Consider the following 16834-nt stretch of genomic DNA (forward strand, 5'->3'; position numbering starts at 1 on the left):
CAGCAACTGTTTTTGGCTTCTGGCTGTTTTTTTTTCTACAGCCAGTAACCCCCCCAGCATGTTATCCTACGTGTCCATACACACATAAGCTTTAATCAGCGTTTTTTGGCTGGAAAAAAAAAAAAAACAAGTGGGTTTCTAGAGGAGTTTTTTTTAGCTGTAATAACACTCTAATGCTGGTAAATGCGGTAAAACGCGGTGAACCTGCATTCTTGGAGCCTTTTTATTTATTTATTTATTATTTATTTCAGGTACTTATATAGCGCTGTCAATTTACGCAGCACTTTACATATATATTGTACATTCCCATCAGTCCCTAACCCTCAAGGGGCGTACAATCTAAGGTCCCTAACTTACATTCATACACATACTAGGGACAATTTAGACAGCCTTTTTGGATTTTTTTGCCTGTAAAATGCAAATGCAGAAAAGTGCTAATGCAAAAACACTAAAAAACAGAAAAAGTCACGTTTTTATTGTAACTTTACACAGCTAATGCTACTGGCGTTTTTAAAGCGCCCGGTGTACATGAGGCCTTATTGTTCTCTGTCCCCAAAATTACTATCTAGGTAAAATGCTTCCACTCCTTTTCTGTCCATCCACCTCTATAAGGCTCCGTGCGTTTCTTTAAAACTCCTAGAAGCTGTTAGCCTTTTTTTTTATTTTTTAAGCTCCTAGAAGCTATATGGTGTTCTGTTCTGTGTCCATGCACACTGCTTTAGGCTAGTAGCATTTTTTTGAGCTTCATCGTCTAGGAGCAGAAAAAAATTATTTTTTTTGGAGTCTTTTTTCCAGCAGAAAAAAAAAACTGAATGCTAATAAAACGCTCCTAACAGCTATTTTCTAGCTTTTATTCTACACGTACTGTAAAAACACTAATAAACTGCTAACGCTTCTAAACTCTTCTAAAAAGCGCTAGTGTGCATGGAGCCTAAAACTATTATTGACACCTCTGTGTCTCCATACCACCTTACCTATCCCATCCCTGTCTATCCCTATACTCCTCTCTTGTCTCTCCTCCATTCCTTTAGGCTAGGTTCACACCTATGCAGTTTGCGATTTTGCCATGTTTTTAACCGCCAGCCTACAGGGCACTTATACCCCCTTCCTGCCCAGGCCATTTTCCAGCTTTCAGCGCTGTCACACTTTGAATGACAATTGCGCGGTCATGCAACACTGTAATTTTTATAATTTTTTTGTGACAGATAAAACTATATTTTGGTGGTATTTAATCACCTCGGGGATTTTTATTTTTTCTTAAACAAACCAAAAACCACTGAAAATTTTGAAAAAAAAATGTTTTTTCTTAGTTTTTGTTATAAAATTTTGTAAATAAGCGATTTTTCTCCTTCACTGATGTGCGCTAATGAGGCTGCAGTGATGGGCACTGATAGGTGGCAGTGATGGGCATTGACAGGCATCACTGATGGGCACTGATAGGCGACACTGACTGGCGCTGTTAGGCAGCACTAATGCACACTGATAGGTGGCACTGACTGGCACTGATGGGTGACACTGAAAGGCAGCTCAGATGGACACTGATATGTGGCATTGATGTGCACTGGTAGGCACTGATATGTGTCATTAATGTCGCACTGATGGGCACTGGCACAAGGCTCTAATAAGCACTGACACAAGGTACTGATGGACACTGACAGGTGGCACTGCTGGGGCTACACTGATCATCAGGGAACAATGATCATCAGTGCTCTGATGATCAGTGTACATGTCCCCTCCATGGAATGCCAATTGCTGACTCTCCTCTCCTCTGTCAGTGTGACAGCTTGTGAGGAGAGAAATGCTGATAACTGGCATTTCCCTGTTTACATGTGATCAGCTGTGATTGGACACAGCTGATCACATGACCGAGACGACATCTTCAACTCTTTCCGTGGATCGGTGATCCTCTGTGTCCGAGTTACACAGAGCACCGCTGATCGCCACGCTCCCTGAGCCGCGCATGTGCGGTGAGAATGGGAGGACGTCATATGACGTCCTCCCAGAACGAGAGAACCACCTTGCGTCCGTGCATTCAAAAAAGTCCTTGACCCTTTCTAAAAATTGCACAGGGTGAAAACTCAGAGATGTGAACGTGTCCCACAGGAAATCATGTTAAATGGACTGCTGTGCATTTCTGTAAAAGACAACATGCTGTGGAAAACGCTTAGGTGTGAATCTAGGGTAAAGTTTATACGAACCCTAACTGGATAACTTTAAGCCTGGGTTCACACCGATGCAGTGCGGCATATCGCATGTGAGTCACACAGGAACCGCACCGCACTCCTGTGCAAACCACATGCGCATTTGTGCGGCATGATTTGAGTCATACATTTTGTATGGCTCAAATCACACCACATCTGCACCAAAAAGGTACAGGACCCTTTTTTTGGTCTGCGCCAGAATCAGATTTCATAGGTATCCGCTGTGATCCGATTCTGCACATCACACCGTGTTTTGCAAAGCCGATTTCGGAGTGTTGTTAAAATGAACAACACTCCGAAACCGCTTCCCAACCATGCTATGGCCGAAAGATGGCTACAGCATGGTTGTCCAGTTATGGGAATGCGCCCCCAGTGATGCGCACCCGGCACTGTGGGTGATCCTTGTGTCCCACGGACACAGCTGATCACATGATGAGGTAAAAGGTCAATCACAGCAGACTTTTACCACGTGATCAGCTGTGTCCAATGACACAGCAGATTACAAAGTAAATACAGTTGCTGGTTATCGGCAGCACTTTCCTCGCGCTGTCGCAGCCGATAACCGGCAAATGTGACGGGAGATATGCACTGATAATCAGGGCCCAGTAATACCACCCAGCAGTGTAACCCATCAGTGCTGCCCAGCAGTACCACTCATTAGTGCCCAGCAGTGCTGCCCATCAGTGCCCAGTAGAGCCGCCAGTCAGTACCATCTGTCACTACCTCCAGTCAGTGCTGCTCATCAGTGCCACCTATCAGTGCCCATCATTGCTGCATATCAGTGTATCATCAGTGCCTCCTTATCAATGCCCCCCAGTGCCACCTCATCAGTGCCCATGAGTGCTACCTATCAGTGCTGCCTATCAGTGCAGCCTCATCAATGCACATCAGTAAAGGAGAAAAGTTTCCTGTTTGCAAAATTTAATAATAGAAAACTTTTTTCACATTTTTTGCTCTTTTTTCGTTTACAGTGCAAAAAATGAAACCCACAGCGGCGATTAAATACCACCAAAAGAAAGCTCTATTTGTGTGAAAAAATGACAAAAATTTCATCTGGGTACAGTGTTGCATGACCGTGCAATTGTCATTCAAAGTGTGACAGGGCTGAATGCTGGAAATTAGCCTGGGCAGGAAGGAGGTAGAAGTACCCAGCAGGGAAGTGGTTAAATAGTCCGTCTGGCACCAGAAACTGTGGTCATGCTCCTGTATTTTGTGCATGCGCGAGCCTATGCTCATTTTTATTAGCAATGCGCCTGTGCTCATTTCTATGTGCCAGTCACCCTACAGGAATTCCATTACAGCCATGCTAGCAGGGGAAGATACAGTGCTGAGGAGGCTGTCGGTGTCCCCTAGGTCTCAGGGGGCTTGACCTCCAGGCTGGGCTCAAGAAGATCCATTCAGTACCATGGTATGCACAGGATCATTGCCTGGGAGCAGTGGGAGCAAGGAGGACATTGAGTGAGTAGATCAGCCCACCCAGGGATTCACAAGGGGAGAGACTGCCATATGTAGCAAGCTTTCAAAGGTCAGCGCTGTGCTTAGCCCTTCATCCTTGTCCTGGGAGATCTTCATAGCAGCCAGGAGCCCTGGTATTCTCTGTGGGCTGTACAGCTGGGAGCACAATCTGTTTGTTGACTTTCAGAGGGGTTGAGAGTCGATCACCCGAAAGGGGCTTATGCTACTGATCCAAAAAGTCTGACCGCATTCAAGGAGAACAGTCCAGGATCTGCGTCTGTAAATAGGAAGACGTGGTCCCCGTGCATTGCATCAGTGAAGTTGAGCACCCTCGTCGTTCAGTCCCTCATCATTCAATCCCTCATCCCCATAATCTATATTACCCATCCAGGTTATTTCCTGTAATAAAATAACAAAAACCAAGCTCATGGTCTGTTCACTGACTGGATGCAAATGAAGAAAATGCGAGTTGCCGGGCTGTGAGAAGCTTTGGGGGACCAACAAACACAGCAGCACCCATCTTTCTCTTCCCTCTTGGCTCTCATCTTTCTCAATTGTCTCTCTAACTCCATTATCTCTCTACCCCATTTCTCTTACCTCTTGGCTCTCGTCTTTCTCCATTATCTCTCTCTCTCTCTCCATTATCTCTCTCCCCAATTTCTCTTTCCATTATCTCTCTCCCCCATTTCTTTTCCCTCTTGCTCTGGTCTCTCTCCATTATCTCTCTCCCACATTTCTGCTCTCTTGGCTCTCGTCTCTTTCCATTATCTCTTTCCCCCATTTCTCTTCCCTCTTGGCTCTCGTTTCTCTCCATTGTATCTCTCCCCTAATTCTATTCCTTCTTGGCTCTTGTCTCTCCACTATCTCTCCCCCCCCCATTTCTCTTCCCTCTTGGCTCTTCTCTCTCTCTCCATTATCTCTCCCCCCCCATTTCTCTTATCTCTTGGCTCTCATCTCTCTCCATTATCTCTCTCTTCATTAGATTTCTACCCCATTTCTCTTCCATCTTGGCTCTCGTCTCTCTCCATTATCTCTCTCCATTTCTCTTCCCCCTTGGCTCTCATCTCTCTCCATGATCTCTCTCCCCATTTCTCTTCCCTCTTTGCTCTCGTTTCTCTCCATTATCTCTCTCCCCTTTTTCTCTTCCCTCTTAGCTCACATCTCTCTCCATGATCTCTCTCCCCATTTCTCTTCCTTTTTGGCTCTCGTTTCTCTCCAGTGTCTCTCTCCTCTAATTTTCTTCCTTCTTGGCTCTTCTCTCTCCATTATCTCTCTCCCCCTCATTTATGTTCCCTCTTGGCTCTTCTCTCTCTCCCACATTTTTCTTCCCTCTTGGCTCTCATCACTCTCCATTATCTCTTTCTTCATTATCTCTCTCCCCCATTTCTCTTCCCTCTTGGCTCTCGTCTCCCTCCATCGTCTTTCTCCCCTAATTCTCTTCCTTCTTGGCTCTTGTCTCTCCATTTTCTCTCTCCCCCCATTTCACTTCCTTTTTGCTCTTCTCTCTGTCTCCATTATCTCTCTCCCCCATTTCTCTTCCCTCTTGGCTCTTTCCTTTATCTCTCTCTCTCTCTCTCTCTCTCTCCATTTCTCTTCCCTCTTGGCTCTCATCTCTCCATGATCTCTCTCCCCCATTTCTCTTCCCTCTTGGCGCTCGTTTCTCTCCATTATCTCTCTCCCCTATTTCTCTTCCCTCCTGGCTCTCCTCTCTCTATTATCTCTCTCTTCATTTCTCATCCCTTTTGGCTCTTGTCTCTCACCATTATCTCTCTCTTCATGATCTCTCTCCCGCATTTCTCTTCCCTCTTGGCTCTCATCTCTCTCCATTATCTCTCTCTTTCCATTATATCTCTCTCCCATTTCTTTTCCTTCATGGCACTTCTCTCTCCATTATCTCTCTTCACCATTTCTCTTCCCTCTTGGCTCTCATCTCTCTCCATGATATCTCTCTCCCCCATTTCTCTTCCCTTTTGGCTCTCGTTTCTCTCCAGTGTCTCTCTCCTCTAATTTTCTTCCTTCTTGGCTCTTCTCTCTCCATTATCTCTCTCCCCCTCATTTATGTTCCCTCTTGGCTCTTCTCTCTCTCCCACATTTTTCTTCCCTCTTGGCTCTCATCACTCTCCATTATCTCTCTCTTCATTATCTCTCTCCCCCATTTCTCCTCCCTCTTGGCTCTCGTCTCCCTCCATCGTCTTTCTCCCCTAATTCTCTTCCTTCTTGGCTCTTGTCTCTCCATTTTCTCTCTCCCCCCATTTCACTTCCCTTTTTGCTCTTTTGTCTCCGTTATCTCTCTCCCCCATTTCTCTTCCCTCTTGGCTCTTTCCGTTATCTCTCTCTCTCTCCATTTCTCTTCAGTCTTGGCTCTCATCTCTCTCCATGATCTCTCTCCCCCATTTCTCTTCCCTCTTGGTGCTCGTTTCTCTCCATTATCTCTCTCCCCTATTTCTCTTCCCTCCTGGTTCTCCTCTCTCTATTATCTCTCTTCATTTCTCATCCCTTTTGGCTCTTGTCTCTCACCATTATCTCTCTCTCCATGATCGCTCTCCCGCATTTCTCTTCCCTTTTGGCTCTCATCTCTGTCCATTATCTTTGTCTTTCCATTATATCTCTCTCCCATTTCTTTTCCCTCATGGCACTCTTCTCTCTCCATTATCTCTCTTCACCATTTCTCTTCCCTGTTGGCTCTCATCTCTCTCCATTATCTCTCTCCAGTATTTCTCTTCCCTCTTGCCTCTCGTCTCTCATTTCTCTTCCCTCTTGGCTCTCGTCTCTCTCCCTTTTTCTTCCCTCTTGGCTCTCGTCTCTCTCCATGATCTCTCTCCCCCATTTCTCTTCCCTCTTGGCTCTCGTCTCTCTCCATTATCTCTCTCTTTCCATTATATCTCTCCCCCATTTCTTTTCCCTCATCGCTCTCGTCTCTCTCCATTTCTCTTCCCTCTTGGCTCTCGTCTCTCTCCATTATCTCGCTCCCCTATTTCTCTTCCATCTTGGCTCGTCTCTCCTCATTATCTCTCTCGCCCATTTCTCTTCCATCTTGGCTCTCGTTTCTCTCCATTATCTCTCTCCTCCATTTCTCTTCTCTCTTGGCTCTCATCTCTCTCCATTATCAATCTCCCCTATTTCTCTTCCCTCTTGGCTCTACTTTCTCTATTATCTCTCTCTCTTCATTTTTCTTCCCTCTTGGCTCTCGTCTCATTCCATTTCTCTTCCCTCTTGGCTTTCGTCTCTCTCCATTATCTCTCTTCCTTCTTGGCTCTTGTCTCTCTCCATTATCTCTCTTCCCTTTTGGCTCTTGTCTCTCTCCATTTCTCTTCTCTCTTGTCTCTCTCCATTATCTCTCTATCTCTCCATTATCATTCTTCTCCATATCTCTTTCCTCTTGGCTCTCGTCTCTCTCTTGTGTCTCTCTCCCCCATTTCTCTTCCCTCTCGGCTCTCTCCATTATCTCTCTCTATTATCTTTCTTCCTCATTTGCTCTCGTCTCTCACCATTATCTCTATCCCCCCTTTCTCTTCCCTCTTGGCTCTTGTCTCTCTCCGCTATCTCTTTCCCCCATTTCTCTTCCCTCTTTGCTCTCATCTCTCTCCATGATATCTCTCTCCTCCATTTCTCTTCCCTTTTGGATCTCGTTTCTCTCCAGTGTCTCTCTCCTCTAATTTTCTTCCTTCTTGGCTCTTCTCTCTCCATTATCGCTCTCCCCCTCATTTATGTTCCCTCTTGGCTCTTCTCTCTCTCCCACATTTTTCTTCCCTTTTGGCTCTCACCACTCTCCATTATCTCTCTCTTCATTATCTCTCTCCCCCATTTCTCTTCCCTCTTGGCTCTCGTCTCCCTCCATCGTCTTTCTCCCCTAATTCTCTTCCTTCTTGGCTCTTCTCTCTCCATTTTCTCTCTCCCTCCATTTCACTTCCCTTTTTGCTCTTCTGACTCCGTTATCTCTCTCCCCCATTTCTCTTCCCTCTTGGCTCTTTCCTTTATCTCTCTCTCTCTGTCTCCATTTCTCTTCAGTCTTGGCTCTCATCTCTCTCCATGATCTCTCTCCCCCATTTCTCTTCCCTCTTGGTGCTCGTTTCTCTCCATTATCTCTCTCCCCTATTTCTCTTCCCTCCTGGCTCTCCTTTCTCTATTATCTCTCTTCATTTCTCATCCCTTTTGGCTCTTGTCTCTCACCATTATCTCTCTCTCCATGATCTCTCTCCCGCATTTCTCTTCCCTTTTGGCTCTCATCTCTCTCCATTATCTCTCTCTTTCCATTATATCTCTCTCCCATTTCTTTTCCCTCATGGCACTCTTCTCTCTCCATTATCTCTCTTCACCATTTCTCTTCCCTGTTGGCTCTCGTCTCTCTCCATTATCTCTCTCCAGTATTTCTCTTCCCTCTTGCCTCTCGTCTCTCTTCATTTCTCTTCCCTCTTGGCTCTCGTCTCTCTCCATTTCTCTTCCCTCTTGGCTCTCATCTCTCTCCATGATCTCTCTCCCCCATTTCTCTTCCCTCTTGGCTCTCGTCTCTCTCCATTATCTCTCTCTTTCCATTATATCTCTCCCCCATTTCTTTTCCCTCATGGCTCTCGTCTCTCTCCATTTCTCTTCCCTCTTGGCTCTCGTCTCTCTCCATTATCTCGCTCCCCTATTTCTCTTCCATCTTGGCTCTTGTCTCTCTCCATTATCTCTCTCGCCCATTTCTCTTCCATCTTGGCTCTCGTTCTCTCCATTATCTCTCTCCTCCATTTCTCTTCTCTCTTGGCTCTCATCTCTCTCCATTATCAATCTCCCCTATTTCTCCTCCCTCTTGGCTCTACTTTCTCTATTATCTCTCTCTCTCTTCATTTCTCTTCCCTCTTCGCTTTCGTCTCTCTCCATTATCTCTCTTCCTTCTTGGCTCTTGTCTCTCTCCATTATCTCTCTTCCCTTTTGGCTCTTGTCTCTCTCCATTTCTCTTCTCTCTTGGCTCTCTCCATTATCTCTCTATCTCTTCATTATCATTCGTCTCCATATCTCTTCCCTCTTGGCTCTCGTCTCTCTCCATTATCTCTCTTCCATCTTGGTTCTCGTCTCTCTCCCCTATTTCTCTTCCCTTTTGGCTCTTGCCTCTCTCCATTATCTCTCTCTCTCCATTTCTATTCTCTCTTGGCTCTCTCCGTTATCTCTCTATCTCTCCATTATCATTCTTCTCCATATCTCTTTCCTCTTGGCTCTCGTCTCTCTCTCCCCCATTTCTCTTCCCTCTCGGCTCTCTCCATTATCTCTCTTTATTATCTTTCTTCCCTATTTGCTCTCGTCTCTCACCATTATCTCTATCCCCCCTTTCTCTTCCCTCTTGGCTCTTGTCTCTCTCCGCTATCTCTTTCCCCCATTTCTCTTCCCTCTTTGCTCTCGTCTCTCTCCATTATCTCTCTCGCCCATTTCTCTTCTTTCTTGGCCCTTGTCTCTCTCCATTATCTCTCTCCCCCTTTTCTCTTCCCTTTTGGCTCTCATCTCTCTCATTGATCTCTCTCTCTCTCCATTATCTCTCTCCTCCATTTCTCTTCCCTCTTGTTTCTCTACATTGTCTCTCTTTCTCTTCATTATCTTTCTTCTCCATTTCTCTTGCCTCTCGTCTCTCCATTATCTATCTGTCTTCATTATCTCTCTCCCCGAGTTCTCTTCCCTCTTAACTCTCATCTCTCTCCATTATCTCTCTCCTCCTATTCTCTTCCCTCTTGGCTCTTTTCTCTCTCCATTATCTCACTCCCCCATTTCTCTTCCATCTTGACTCTCGTTTCTCCCCATTATCACTCTGCCCCATTTCTCTGCTCTCTTGGCTCTTGCCTCCCTCCATGATCTCTTTCTCTCCATTTCTCTTCCCATCTTGACTCTCGTCTCTTTCCATTATCTCTCTCCCTCATTTTTCTTCCCACTTTGCTCTTGTTTTTTTTCATTATCTCTCTCCCCTAATTCTCCTCCTTCTTTGCTCTTGTCTCTCTCCATTATCTCTCTCCCCCATTTTTCTTCTCACTTTGCTCTTGTTTTTCTTCATTATCTCTCCCCTAATTCTCCTCCTTCTTTGCTCTCGTCTCTCTCCATTATCTCTCTCCCCATTTCTCTTCCCTCTTGGCTCTCATCTTTCTCCCCAATTTCTCTTCCCTTTTGGCTCTTGTCTCTCGCCATGATCTCTCTCTCCATTATCTCTCTTCCCCATCGCTCTTCCCTCTTGGTTCTCATTTCTCTCCATTATCTCTCTCCCCCATTTCTCTTCCCTCTTGGCTCTCATCTTTCTCCCCAATTTCTCTTCCCTTTTGGCTCTTGTCTCTCGCCATGATCTCTCTCTCCATTATCTCTCTTCCCCATCGCTCTTCCCTCTTGGTTCTCATTTCTCTCCATTATCTCTCTCCCCCATTTCTCTTCCCTATTGGCTCTTGTCTTTCTCATTATCTTTCTCCCCTAATTCTCTTCCCTATTTGCTCTCGTCTCTCTCCATTATCTCTCTCCCCAATTCTCTTCCCTCTTGGCTCTCGTCTCTCTCCATTATCTCTCTCTCCATTTATCTTCCCTCTTGGCTCTCATCTCTCTCCATGGTCAATCTCTCCCATTTCTCTTCCCTCTTGGCTCTCGTTTCTCTCTATTATCTCTTTCCCCTATTTCACTTCCTTCTTGGCTCTTGTTTCTCTCCATTATCTCACTCCCCCATTTCTCTTCCCTCTTGGTTCTCGTCTCTCTCCATTATCTCTCTCTTTCCATTATCTCTCTCCATTATCTCTCTCACCCATTTCTCTTCCATCTTGGCTCTTGTCTCTCTCCATTATCTCTCTCTTTCCATTTCTCTTCTCTCTTGGCTCTTGTTTCTCTCCATTATCTCACTCCCCCATTTCTCTTCCCTCTTGACTCTCGTCTCTATCCATTATCTCTCTCTCCATTATCTCTCTCCCCCATTTCTCTTCTCTCTTGGCTCCTGTCTCTCTCCATTATCTCTCTCTTTCCATTTCTCTTCCCTCTTGGCTCTCATCTCTCTCCATTATCTCTCTACCCCATTTTTCTTCAACCTTGGCTCTCGTCTTTCTTCATTATCTCTCTCCCCTAATTCTCTTCCTTCTTTTCTCTTGTCTCTCTCCATTATCTCTCTCTCTCTCCATTATCTATCTCCCCCCATTTCCCTTCCTTCATGGCTCTTATCTCTCTCTCCATTATCTTTCTCCCCCATTTCTCTTCCCTCATGGCTCTCGTCTCTCTCTATTATCACTCTCCTCAATTTCTCTTCCCTCTTGGCTCTCGTTTCACTCCATTATCCCTCTCCCCCATTTCTCTTCCCACTTGGCTCTCGTATCTCTCCATTATCTCTCCCCTATTTCTCTGACTTCTTGGCTTTCGTCTCTCTCTTTTGTCTTTATCCCCCATTTCTCTTCCATCTTGGCTCTTGCCTATCTCCAATTATCTCTTTTCACCATTTCTCTTCCCTCTTGGCTCTTGTTTCTCTCCATTGTCTCTCTCCCCTAATTCTCTTCCTTCTTGGCTCTTGTCTCTCCACTATCTCTCTTCCCCCATTTCTCTTCCCTCTTGGCTCTTCTCTCTCTCTCCATTATCTCTCCCCCCATTTCTCTTATCTCTTGGCTCTCGTCTCTCTCCATTATCTCTCTCCATTTCTCTTCCCTCTTGGCTCTCATCTCTCTCCCCCATTTCTCTTCCCTCTTTGCTCTTGTTTCTCTCCATTATCTCTCTCCCCTATTTATCTTCCCTCTTGGCTCTCATCTCTCTCCATGATATCTCTCTCTCCCATTTCTCTTCCATTTTGGCTCGTTTCTCTCCAGTGTCTCTCTCTAATTTTCTTCCTTCTTGGCTCTTCTCTTTCCATTATCTCTCTCCCCCTCATTTATCTTCCCTCTTGGCTCTTCTCTTTCTCCCCCATTTCTCTTATCTCTTGGCTCTCATCACTCTCCATTATCTCTCTCCCCCATTTCTCTTCCGTCTTGGCTCTCGTCTCCCTCCATTGTCTTTATCCCTATTTATCTTCCCTCTTGGTTCTCATCTCTCCATTATCTCTCTTCCCCATTTCTCTTCTGTCTTGGTTCTAGTCTTTTTCCATTATCTCTCTCCCCCATTTCTCTGCCCTCTTGGCTCTCGTCTCTCTCCCTAATTTCTCTTCTTTGTTGGCTCTTATCTCTCTCCAGTATATCTCTCCCCCATTTCTCTTCCATCTAGGCTCTCATTTCTATTCATTATCTCTTTCCCCGATTTCTCTTCCCTCTTGGCTTTCATCTCTCTCCATTATCTCTCTCCCCCATTTCCCTTCCCTCTTGGCTCTCGTCTCTCTCCATTATCTCACTCCCCCATTTCTCTTCCATCTTGGATCACATTTCTCTCCATTATCTCTCTCTCCCATTTCTCTTCCCTCTTGGCTCTCATCTTTCTTCATTATCTTTCTCCCCTAATTCTCTTCCCTCTTGGCTCTCGTCTATCTCCATTATCTTTCTTCCCCATTTCTCTTTTCTCTCGTTTCTCTCCATTATCTCTCTCCCCCATTTCTCTTCCCTCTTGGCTCCTTTCTCTCTCCATTATCTCTCTCCCCCATTTCTCTTCCCTCTTGGCTCTCGTCTCTCTCCATTATCTCTGTCTCCCATTACTCTTCTTTCTTGGCTCTCGTGTCTCTCCATTATATCTCTCCCTCATTTCTCTCCCCTCTTAGCTCTCGTCTCTCTCCATTATCTCTCTCCCTTATTTCTCTTCCTTCTCGTCTCTCTCCTTTATCTCTCTTCCCCATTTTTCTTGGCTCTCGTCTCTCCCCCATTTTTCTTCCCTTTTGGCTCTCATCTCTCTCTCCCACATTTCTCTTCCCTCTTGGCTCTCGGCTCTCGCTATTATCTTTCTTCCCCATTTCTCTTTCTCTCCATTATCTCTCTCCCCTATTTCTATTCCCTCTTGGCTCTCTTTTCTCTCCATTATCTCTCTCCCCTATTTCTATTCCCTCTTGGCTCTCTTTTCTCTCCATTATCTCTCTCCCCTATTTCTATTCCCCCATTGTCTCTCTCCCCCTATCTCTCTCTATATTTCCCCTATCTCTCCCCCCCATCTCTCTCTATATTTCCCCCATCTCTCTCTCCCCCCCCCCCTATCTCTCTCTATATTTCCCCTTTCTCTCTCTCTCCTCCTATCCCTCTCTCCTCTATGGCCTCTCTGTCTACTCTCCCATTCCCTCTATCTCTTGCTCTTTTATTCTCCATCTCCCCCTATTTCTTTTATCCTTTCTCCATCTTCTGTTGTCTCCCCCCCATCTCTCAACCCCCCCCCCACCTATATTGCCCCCCCCCATCTCTCCATTTTCTCTCTCCCCCCTCTCTCTATTATATTCTCCCTCCCCCCTCTATTACATTCTCTCTCCCCCCTATCTCTCACTCCTCTCTCCACATCCCTCTATAAGCTATTCTCTCTTCCCCCCCCATCTCTCTATCACCTGTTCTCTCCTCTATTGTCTCTCTCTCCATCTTCTATTGTCTCCCCCCCCCCTCCCCCCATCTCTTTCTCCTGTGCTCTTTACCCCCCCCCCATCTTCTCTCTCGTTCATCTCTCTCTCCTGTACCGTCTCTCCCCCACGTCTCTCTCCTCCCCCGGTCTCCGTGCCTCTCTCCCCCTCCCTCCCCGTGTCTCTCTCTCGCTCTCTCCCCCCCGGACGGTGTCGGGACATGCGCAGTGCGGTGTCGGTGGTGTTGGAGCCGCACAGTGCGGCGGCCTGATCTGTGCGGGGTGTGCGGTGGAGGTGATCGGTGTATGGGGGAGCACTGACACACATTGCACGGTGAGTACCGAACACCGGGGACACGGCGGGGCGCCGGATACACACCGCCCGACTACAGATACTCTGCCAGCCGCGCTGCGTGACGGACGGCATGACACAGCATCGGCCCCGGACCCACCAATCCCTGACACACCGGTCCGGACATGACAGCCCCGGACCCACCGACCCCGGACATGACAGCCCCGGACCCACCGACCCCGGACATGACAGCCCCGGACCCACCGACCCTGGACCCACCAATCCCTGACACACCGACCCCGGACCCACCAATCTCTGACCAGTCCAGGAGATGACAGCCCCGGACCCACCGACCCCGCATTACTCATCGGTGTACCGACCATCCCGCTACATCACCTGCAACACCCTGTAGTGCTGAGCAGAGGTGGGGGATCGGTGTGTGTCCATCCAACCCCGACATCCCCACATACATATAGACAGATATCTGACCGATCTACACACATAGTGTCCGCCTGGAATCCCCGGGATCACCGGTCAATGTTATATTTCTGTCCATGGCCCAGCCCTGCCCCATGTCTCTGTATAATGTCTCTTACATCCCCTTCCTTCCTTCCTTGCTGTCTTTCCTTTCTCTTTCATTCTTCATTTTCTTCCTTTCCTTTTCCTTCCTTCCTCCCATCTTTCCTTCCCTTCCTTTCTCTCTATCATTCTTCATTTCCTCCTTTCCTTTCTCTCTTTCATTCTTCATTTCCTCCTTTCCTTTCTCTCTGTCATTCTTCATTTCCTCCTTTCCTTTCTCTCTTTCATTCTTCCTTTTCTTTCTTTCTTTCTTTCTCTCTTTCTTTCTTTCTTTCTTTCTTTCTTTCTTTCTTCCTTCCATTCTTCCTTCTTCCTTTCTCTCTTTCATTCTTAATTTCCTTCTTTTCCTTTTCCTTCCTTCCTTCCTTCCTTCCTTCCTCCCATCTTTCCTTCCTCCCATCTTTCCTTCCCTTCCTTTCTCTCTTTCATTCTTCATTTCCTTTCCTTTTCCTTCATTGCTTCCTTTCATTTCTCTCTTTCATTCTTCATTTCCTTCCTTCCTTCCTTCCTTCCTTCCTTCCTTCCTCCCATCTTTCCTTCCCTTCCTTTCTCTCTTTCATTCTGCATTTCCTTCCTTTCCTTTTCCTTCATTCCTCCTATCTTTCCTTCCCTTCCTTACTCTCTATCATTCTTCATTTCCTTTCCTTTTTCTCTTTCATTCTTCATTTCCTTCCTTTCCTTTTCCTACCTTCCTTCCTCCCATTCTTCCTTCTTTCCTTCCCTTCCTTACTCTCTTTCATTCTTCATTTCCTTCCTTTCCTTTTCCTTCCTTCATTGCTTCTTCTCCTTTCTCTCTTTCATTCTTCATTTCCTTCCTTTTCCTTCCTTCATTCCTTCCTTCCTCTCTCCCTCCCTCCCTTCCTTCCTTCCTTCCTTCCACCCTTCCCTTCCTTTCCTTTCTCTCTTGCATTCTTAATTTCCTTCCTCCTTTTCCTCCCTTCATTCCCTCCTTTGCTTCCTTTCCTTCCTCTCTTCCTCTTAATCTCTTTTTCTTCCATCCTTCTTTCTTCTTTCCTGTTTTCCTTCTTCCTTCCTCCGTTTCTTCATCCCTTGCACATCCTTCCTTCATTCTTCATTGCTTCTTCCTTGTTTTTCACTCCTTCTCTTTCTTCCTCCTTGCTGCTTCCTTTTTTCTTTCCTTCCTCTCTTCTTCTTTCATTCCCTATATTTCAGTTATCGGTAACATTACTCTATTCTTCCTCCATTTTCCTTCCTCCTTACCTCCCTCCTTTGCTTCCTGCTTTCCTTTCTTCTTCCTTTCTCGTTGTTTCTCCTTCCTTTCTTCCTTCCTGCATTCTTCCTTCCCTCTTTCCATTCTTAGTTTTCTTTCCTTTCTTCCTCATTGCTTCATCCTTCTTTATTCATTCCTTCTTCTGTTTTCCTATCCTCTTTTTTCATCTTCTTTCTTTTCTCTATATCTCAGTTATCTGGAGCATTGCTTTATTCTTCTTCCTTTACTCTTCCTTTTTTATTTCCTTCTCCCCTTCTTTCATATTTCTTTCTTTTTTCTTCCTTTTCCCTTCCTTTCCATTTCTTTCCTTTCATTTCCCTTCCTTTCCATTTCTTTCCTTTCCCTTTCCCACACCCTTCCTTCCTTCTCATCCCTTTTTTTATTTTTTAAGTCTTTCCTACTTTCCTTCCTCCCTACCTTCCTTCATACATCCTTCTTTTTGTCTTCCTTTTTCCTTCCTGCCTTCCCTTCATGCTGCTTCCTTCTTTCTACCCTTCATTCTTTCTTTTTTTCCATGTATCTCAGTTATTTGTAACATTGCTCTATTCATCTTTCTTTCTTTCTTTCTTTCTTTCTCTTTCTTTCTTTCTTTCTTTCTTTCTTTCTTTCTTTCTTTCTTTCTTTCTTTCTTTCTTTCTTTCTTTCTTTCTTTCTTTCTCTCTCTTTCTTTCTTTCTTTCTTTCTTTCTTTCTTTCTTTCTTTCTTTCTTTCTTTCTTTCTTTCTTTCTTTCTCCCTCTTCCTTCTTCCCTCCCTCCCCTCTCTCCTTCCTTTTTTCTTTCTTTCCTTCTTTTTCTTTCCTGTTCTCCTTACTCCTTCCTCCGTTTCTTCATCCCTTGCTCTTCTTTCCTTCATTCTTCATTGCTTCTTCCTTTTTTTCCATTCTCTTTCCTCCTTATCGCTGCTTCCTTTTTTCTTCCCTTCCTCCTTCCTTCTTCTTTAATTTTCTCTAAATTTCCCTTATCGGTAACATTGCTCTATTCATCCTCCATTTTCCTTCCTCCTTACCTCCCTCCTTTGCATCTTTCTTTCCTTTCTTCTTCCTTTCTCATTGTTTCTCCTTCCTTTCTTTGTTCCTCCATTCTTTCTGCCCTCTTTCCCTTCTTCCTTCCCCTTTCCCTTCTTTTTTTCCCCTTATTTTCTTCCTCATTGCTTCATCCTTCTTTATTCATTCCTTCTTCTGCTTTCCTACCCTCTTTTTTCATCTTCTTTCTTTTTTCTATATCTCAGTTATCTAGAGCATGGCTTTATTCTTCTTCCTTGACTCTTCCCTTTTACTTTCCTTCTCCCCTTCTTTCATATTTCTTCTTTCGTTTCTTATTCCTTTTCCTTTCCCTTCCTTTCAATTTCTTTCCTTTCCCTTTCCCACACCCCTTTCTTCCTTTTATCTCTTTATTTCCTTCCTATCTTTTTTATTTTTTTTCTTTCCTTACTCCCTACCTTCCTTCATACATCCTTCTTTTTTCCTTCCTTTTTCCATCCTTCCTTCCCTCCCTCCATGCTGCTTTCTTCTTTCTTCCCTTCCTCTTTCTTTCTTTCTTTCTTTCTTTTCCCTGTATCTCAGTTATCTGTAACATTGCTCTATTCATCTTCTTCCTTCCTTCCTTTCTTCCTCCTTCCTTCTTTAATTTCCCTATATTTCATGTATC

At 45.3% G+C, this 16834-nt stretch overlaps 1 protein-coding gene across 3 annotated transcripts in view; it reads left to right on the top strand.

The window, feature by feature from the left end:
* Positions 1 to 13266: 13266 nt before the first annotated feature.
* Positions 13267 to 16834, top strand: part of MAPRE3 (microtubule associated protein RP/EB family member 3) — a 176251-nt gene continuing 172683 nt past the window's right edge. For all 3 annotated transcript variants that reach the window (XM_089659027.1, XM_089659029.1, XM_089659028.1), the window contains exon 1: positions 13267 to 13419. The gene's annotated coding sequence lies outside the window, so the exon portion shown is untranslated. The remainder of the gene's footprint in view (positions 13420 to 16834) is intronic.

The sequence above is a fragment of the Staurois parvus genome, unplaced genomic scaffold (assembly GCF_062004578.1).
Source record: "Staurois parvus isolate SC_StPar_1 unplaced genomic scaffold, SC_StPar_1.0 ptg001130l, whole genome shotgun sequence".
Classification (NCBI taxonomy): domain Eukaryota; kingdom Metazoa; phylum Chordata; class Amphibia; order Anura; family Ranidae; genus Staurois; species Staurois parvus.